Below are 7111 nucleotides of genomic sequence, written 5' to 3' on the forward strand. Positions count from 1 at the left end.
ATTTTCATTGTCACAAATCAAAAACGAGGATAAGGCGATGAAAAGCATTATGATACCACTTTCATTCAACATTGTTAATCTAATACAGAGTGACAATACTTGGTATGAAAATGATACAAAAATTCCTAACCCCGACTAAAAGAAATATAAGATTCAAGCACCATGGCTCATCAATTTGAGGGATCCGAGCTTGGACTTAAGCGCTAATAGCTTCTTCTCATTAGCTACTCAGACTTGTTCGGCAATCTCCCTACTAAGTTCTGCTTCAACAGGCGCTGCAACAAAAATTTCTTTTCGAATTCCCTCAGAAGATTGTAGTTCATTGCAGAAGTTATTAAAGACTTTGTCACTTTAAAGTTGAAGCCCTCTTATAATGTCTGCATCTTGATCCAATTAGGCCTTCTTCTGGGCTAGCTCAGTTTCTAGACGAATAACGGCTTCTTCGGTGTCACGAACACCAATAGTAAGACTACTCATATTAGTTTGTATCTGAGTATGCTGCTCCTGTAAGTTCACCATGTGGGCCTCTTTCTCAGATAAGCTCTTATGGAGAGCCTTTTGATGTTTCACCCTCGAGGCTTGGGCCACAGAAAAATCTTGCTCCACATCAGATTCCAAGTCGTTGCGTTGCCAAATCAAAAGGTCCTCAATTCCGCTTCCATGAGGATGATGCTCTCTCTGCAATTTTTGGTCCACAGTACATCGCCCTGGCTCTTGATTTTGTTTAAGCAGCTGGTTAGGAGAGGCTCAAAATCTTTGAAAGCAACTTGTCCGAGTCTAACGACATTGATTGTTAATTTTATCGCATTCTCTAGCTCTTCAACGAGTGTCCTGAGGATTTTTGAACTCGGGGGAGGGGTGATCGGGTAAATTAAACCTACGGATTCAGGGGGACCAGATCCTAAAACGATATGTCTCGTGGTCATTTCATTAATAGGTCCCATCAAGGGAGCAGACTCTGAGCCCCTAACACTCAGTATACCTTCAGCTTTAACATCAGGAATAGAAGGAATTAAATGAAGTGCTTTTTCTTCTTTATCACCCGGGGGCACGACAGGTACAGACTTCATCGCGTCTCCCATTAGCTTCGTCTTCTTGGAGTTTTTGGCCACAATGGGCCTCTTTTTTTGAACTCTCCTATCATATTCGCCCTTCTGCGTAGCAGTAAGGACCTTCTTCCCCAACGATCTTTGTGAGCAAGGTTCAAGAATTGGTGCTTCCTCAAGGATTTCTTCGGTCACCTTCTCTTCGTAAGGCTCGGCAGTTGGTGGCTCTTCTTGGACCTCTCCAGCTCCAGTTGCCTCCCGTTCGCAGGATAAATATTTATCCATCCTTAGCAGGCGAGTCCTTGTAAAACCCTTTCTAGACTCATAAAGCTCTCAGATTTCGTTTATACAGGAAGTGTACATGTTATTCTTTGGAATATAAGAAGCTTCATAAAACCAATTGCGGAAATCAAAAATAGCAGAGTAGCTGGGTGGTAAGTTGGGCAAGGTGAATTAGGCATGTGTCCCTCCCGCAGAGAAGAAATACCATGTATGAGTACCCTCATACAAATTCCTGACTTGAGCCAAGTCCGGGTTAGGGTTACCAACATAAAGTTGGTCATATCCAAACTGTCTCGCGAATCGAGAAGGTATGTAAGGTTCGATGACACATTTCTCCCCTAGGCGAAAGACTAGATAACCCAATCTGATCGTGAGGAGCCACTTGAAGATGATTTCCTCCAAAGATGAGGAGCTATCAAAGAGTACGTCCGTAAAGATTATGCTCTCCTCTTCAGCCCCATCAAAATCAGGAGAGAAACCGAATATTTTATAACTATCCCCTTAGGACAAGAGCTATCGAGCCCGGACTATGTAACTGTATGTCCATATGGCTGACTCGAGCCTGTGCACAAATAGAATAGAAGCCTCACTATCGTTAGCGATCCCTGTCATCAATGGAGGGCAATGCAACACAAACTAGGCCACCAAGTATGTATACGGCACTGGTACACGAGGTTGGGGAGTTTTGAAAATTTTCTTTCCAGAAACATTTACCTCTTGGATGTCAATGAATTCAGAAGTCAACGTCTGTAGGCCACTCTGTATACAGCCTACCATGGTAGTGAGGAGACTTACGGGCCTTCTATGATCCAATAAAACAGCTGGGTATACTACCTCGGCTAAGATGGACTCTACTGGCTTTGATGGCACTACACAATGTTTCAGCCATATAATTAAGAAGATAGCAAATAGATCAGTGTCGGAGATGGGAGTCGTAGCCTGGTAGTGAAAGCTCTCGAATTCAGTACCAACTTTAAGTCCATCCATTGGATGCTTATTCTTATAGCTAGTGTTAGCAGCCTTAATTCAAGCCTTAATGCTTTTGGAAGAAACGGTTGCAAGTCGTGTCATGGCTGCTTCTTTTTGACTCAAATTCTAGAGAAGATAATCTGCCCAGGCAGTGTGCATAATGCCTCCTCTGCGTAGCCTGATAATTTAGGCGCAAATATGGAAGTGGCACATCAACTCCCAGAAGGTTACATAAATCTCTGGGTGTGTCGCTCTCAAGATAGCGAGCTCTTCCGTAGTATGAATGAACTCTTCATAGGGCATATTTCCGAATGGTAGCTCTGATATACCTTGCATTTCATGAAGAGCGAAACATAGCTCTTCGACAGGTGTGAAGAACGTGCAGCTATCGGGGTTTTATCGCTTTAGCATGGCGAATAAATTAGGATAGTTCTGAACAATCCTACGTCGAGTGGCCAACACCGAGATTATAAGGCCAGATCGGGCAAGCGGCTCCTTAAGGTCTACAAGGAAAAAGTCCACCATGCAAGTCCACCAACCACCCTCTCCAAAACACACCCAACCGGGAGATCTCAACATTTGTGCAGGAAATTTTCCTCGAGTGGCAATCAACTAGCGTACAAAAATATTTGCTGGAAGAGGCATCTCTAGAGTGAGATCTTTTTTCTCAAATCTGTCAGATCTTAGGCCTTTAATTTGTACACCAATCTATACACAAGCTTGTCGACTAGATCCAAGCAATACGTTCTTCCTCTCCTTGACGAGCTCAAAAGTCAAACCCCTACAATAGCTTACACTTAGAAAGTAGAAGAGTGGATATATTCTCTTCATACTCGGGAGAAAGAAGAAGCGATTGTCAATTCTGCAGAGTAGCCTGGAGTCTACCACATGTATAAGTTTATCATTAGCTGCTATGCGATCTCCAAACAAGAACACTGGCTTTATGAACTAGTCATGATCTGCTGGTGTCTCCATATCCAAGTTGGTGATCAAAGTCCTAAGGGTGGAACATCTGGCTTCTCGGATCAAGTGTGTCCGCTCTAAATCAAGGACAGTGCACAGTGAAATTCTTTCACAAAAATCGAAAATCTCGTCTTCATCTAGACTACCAATGTATCCAAAATGATGCTCCTGGGAAAGCGGTACATTAGGGAAAAGCACTGTAAGACAAAAAGTAGAGATTAGTAACTGAAACAAGTTATTGATATAGGTCCAAAAGACTAATCTCAAACACCAAGGTCAAGACCCGTGTTTTTAATCTCAAACGCCAAGGTCAAGACCCGAGTTTTTAATCTTAAACGCCGAGGTCAAGACTTGTGTTTTGAATCTTAAACACCGAGGTCAAAACCCACATTTTTAATCTCAGACATTGAGGTTAAAATCCGTGTTCAGATATCATAATTAACACAAAGTCCCAACTCTGCATTTCACAATTAATGCAGAGTCCCAACTCTGCATTTCAATTGTAAGAAAATGAGTCATCTTCCTCATTCCCAAGAACCCATTTAGGGCCTTGAATACTTGTTGAAGTAAGTTATCACGATCATCACCTACCATAGCAAGGAGGCCCACAGGGCGGCGACAACGACGAGGTGCCCGTGAAAGCTAAAACACCGCCGACATCTTTAACCAGCAGCGTATTTGAAGTCGTTCCCATGACTTTCTTCGAGCCAGAGCTCATTCTCCATGGAGCCATGGATCTTGCTGGTTAGAGAAGATGGAGTTCGTCAGAGGTTCTGTCAAAATTAATAAGAGTTCTCATTTACGGAATCAAGACAAGAGAAGAGAGAGTCGAATGACTCTTGATTTGACTGCTCAGGTTTATTTATAACAGCCGTCAAGATGTTAAGGCGATACGGGATTCTAGGATAGAATCCCAACCATTTTTAAAACATAATCTCAATGTTAATGGATAAAATCTAGTTAAGATTTAACCCAAACACAAAGTTTACCTCTGCGTTCAAATTCCAAACGCTAGGCCTAGACCCTGCGTTATGAGAGGTCCTAACTCTACATTTCGAACTCAAAACGCAGAGATCACCTTGGCGTTCCAATTATTCTAAATAAGAGGTCCACCCTTGCATTCATGAGTCCTTTTAATAGAGTGATGTTAAAACATTTGTATCTCTTCAGCAGGGCTTAAGCTGATTCAACTGACAAAATTCTCTATTGGCATCAAGTTAACACTATACTTCTGACGACCATCATCCCCACAGAGTCTAAATTCCTCTGTCAAAATCAACTTATTTATTCTCATCAATAGAATGATAAGTCCCCAAAATCACTCAACTCATGATCAGTTTATTAACCCTCTTCAGCGGAGTAATAAATGACCAACTTATCAACTCTCTTCAGCATAGTGATAAGTTTCAAAATCTTGTTTATATCACAAGTACTAAAAATTCATCACCTCGAATGATAAATCACTTACCAATTCTCTCCAGCGAGATGCTAAGCCCCCCAAAATTGTGTTCAAGTCACATGAACAAATTTCTTTCACGTCAATATCACACCTCTGACAATCAACTTATCGACTCTCTCCAATAGAACAATAAGTCCCCAAAGTTACTCCGATCGTAATAAATTTCTATCATGTTAATATCACATCTTTGACAAAATCAACTTATCGACTCTCTCCAGTAGAGTGATAGGTCCTTAAAGTTTCTCCGATCGTAATAAATTCCTATCACGTTAATATCACTCCTCTGATAAAATCAACTTATCGACTCTCTCCAGTAGTACGATAGGTCCTTAAAGTTGCTCCGATCATAATAAATTCCTATCACATTAACATCATACCTTTGACAATCATTCCTATTACGTTAATATCATATCTCTGACAAAAATAACTTATTGACTCTCATTAATAGAGCGATAGGTCCACAAACTCGTCACGTTAATATCATACCTCTGATAATCATATTCACTTATTAATCCTCTTCAATAGGATGATAAGTCCACAAATTATTATTATACCTTTAACAGTTAAAGCCCCACTTTCAACTTGTTATTCGTTTGCATATGAGTAACAAGTGCTCATAAAATCCCTAGCGGATAAAACTTTTCTAGAAATACCCCAATGGGTGACAAAGAAAAGAAAATTTATGAATTTCACTCTAAGTGAAAATTCACGCCATGTTAATATTACACCTCTAGAACTTATGGGTTTCTCTCAGTGTTTTAAGTGAAAACATAGCACAGGAAGAAACAAGCTTATTAATTCTTTTCAGAAGAATGACAATCAACTCTAAGGGTTTGATAATTTTTGAACAGAACATCAAGTCCGGGAGGCAATCACCCCCAGCAGATTGAAACTTTCTAAAATTATCATAAACGATAATAAAGATAAGTATTAAATCTAGCTTCGTGAAAGAATTTATGCCAAGTTAAAATCACACCTCTGACATTTGCAATTATTTTTATTGTTTTTGGGCCAAAATATGACACATAAGAAACAATGAAAAAACTAGAATGATATCACTTTTTTATTCAAAAACATTAAGAAGTGATATAAAATTTTGTTCTTAACCAAAAGAGCAATATAGAAATAAGCCCCAGAGCCCATTACATTAAAAGACGCGAGCCGAGACTTAATAGCAGAAAGCTTTTCCTCATGAGCGGCTTGTACTGGTATTTCAGCGTTCTTCCTAAGTTCATTCTCGTCCGGCATTGCCATGGTAGATTCCTTTTTGGCAAGCTCTAGAGCCTGGACCGATGAGCGATAAGTAGCATAAGTGTTTACACTTTCAACAGTGAGTCTTTTCAAGATTTCTTCTTCTCGACCAAGCTTAGCCTTGTGTCGGGCAAACTCCACCTCTAATTGAATAATCTCTGCTCGAGACGTTTGTATAGTAGTACTGGAAGCAATCACTGCTTCTTGCCTCTGAACATATTGGCCCTGTAAGAATACAATCTCAAGCTCTCTTTTAGCTAAGCTCTTTTGTAGGAATTTATACTTATGTGCTGCTTCAGCCAAGAAATCGGCAAAGGTTGATGTAATTCGAGTAGCAAGATCAGCACATCGCAGTTCCTCCAAAGCTTTCAGGTCCTCTTCCAATCGAGAGATACTATCTGAGCAGTGATGAAACCATTGAGCAATGTCCACATATCTGATACTACTTAGACAGTTCAAAAATATCGGCTTGAAAGAATTGAATGATGCTCGTCCAACACTTACTTCTTCAATTGTCATCTTCGTTATATCCTCTAACCTCCTCATAAGAATTTTAAGCATGAAAGGAATGACCACTGGACTTAAAGAAGTAACAGAGGATGTCACCGTGGCCCCGAAGTTGTAGATCTCGGTGTAAAAACAATTAGTGATGATGGTGAAGAAGTCGTAGAAGGCACTACGACATCTAATTGTGAGGGACTTAAGGGGAGAACCATGAGCACTCCCACCTGAGCTAAACTTGGTGTACTCTCAGTCCTCGCTGGTTTGAGAGAAATAGTTAAGGGAGGTGATTTCTCTTGTGAAGGAGTTGCCACTATCTGTGCCTGCTTTGGTAGAAGAGTTATCAACACCGGCGGCTCTGATGAAGGAGTGGCTATTATCGATGCTTGCTCTAGGAGAGAAGTTGTTATTGCTTGTTGTTCAGGAGGTGGAATCACGTCGGCGGCCTCGTGAGTCGGGGATCCTATATATGAAAGAAGTTAGTATGCAAAAAGAAAATACCAGAAAGTTCATAGTGGACAACACTTACCAATGGGAGAAGAAAGGATGTAGGCTGACGCCTTGTCAGAAGATAACAGTGGTGAGATACACCGATATCATCATCGTCACAGTCATTATCATCATCCCCATCATCATCATC

Source organism: Asparagus officinalis, chromosome 10 (genome assembly GCF_001876935.1).
Source record: "Asparagus officinalis chromosome 10, Aspof.V1, whole genome shotgun sequence".
In the NCBI taxonomy this organism is placed as follows: domain Eukaryota; kingdom Viridiplantae; phylum Streptophyta; class Magnoliopsida; order Asparagales; family Asparagaceae; genus Asparagus; species Asparagus officinalis.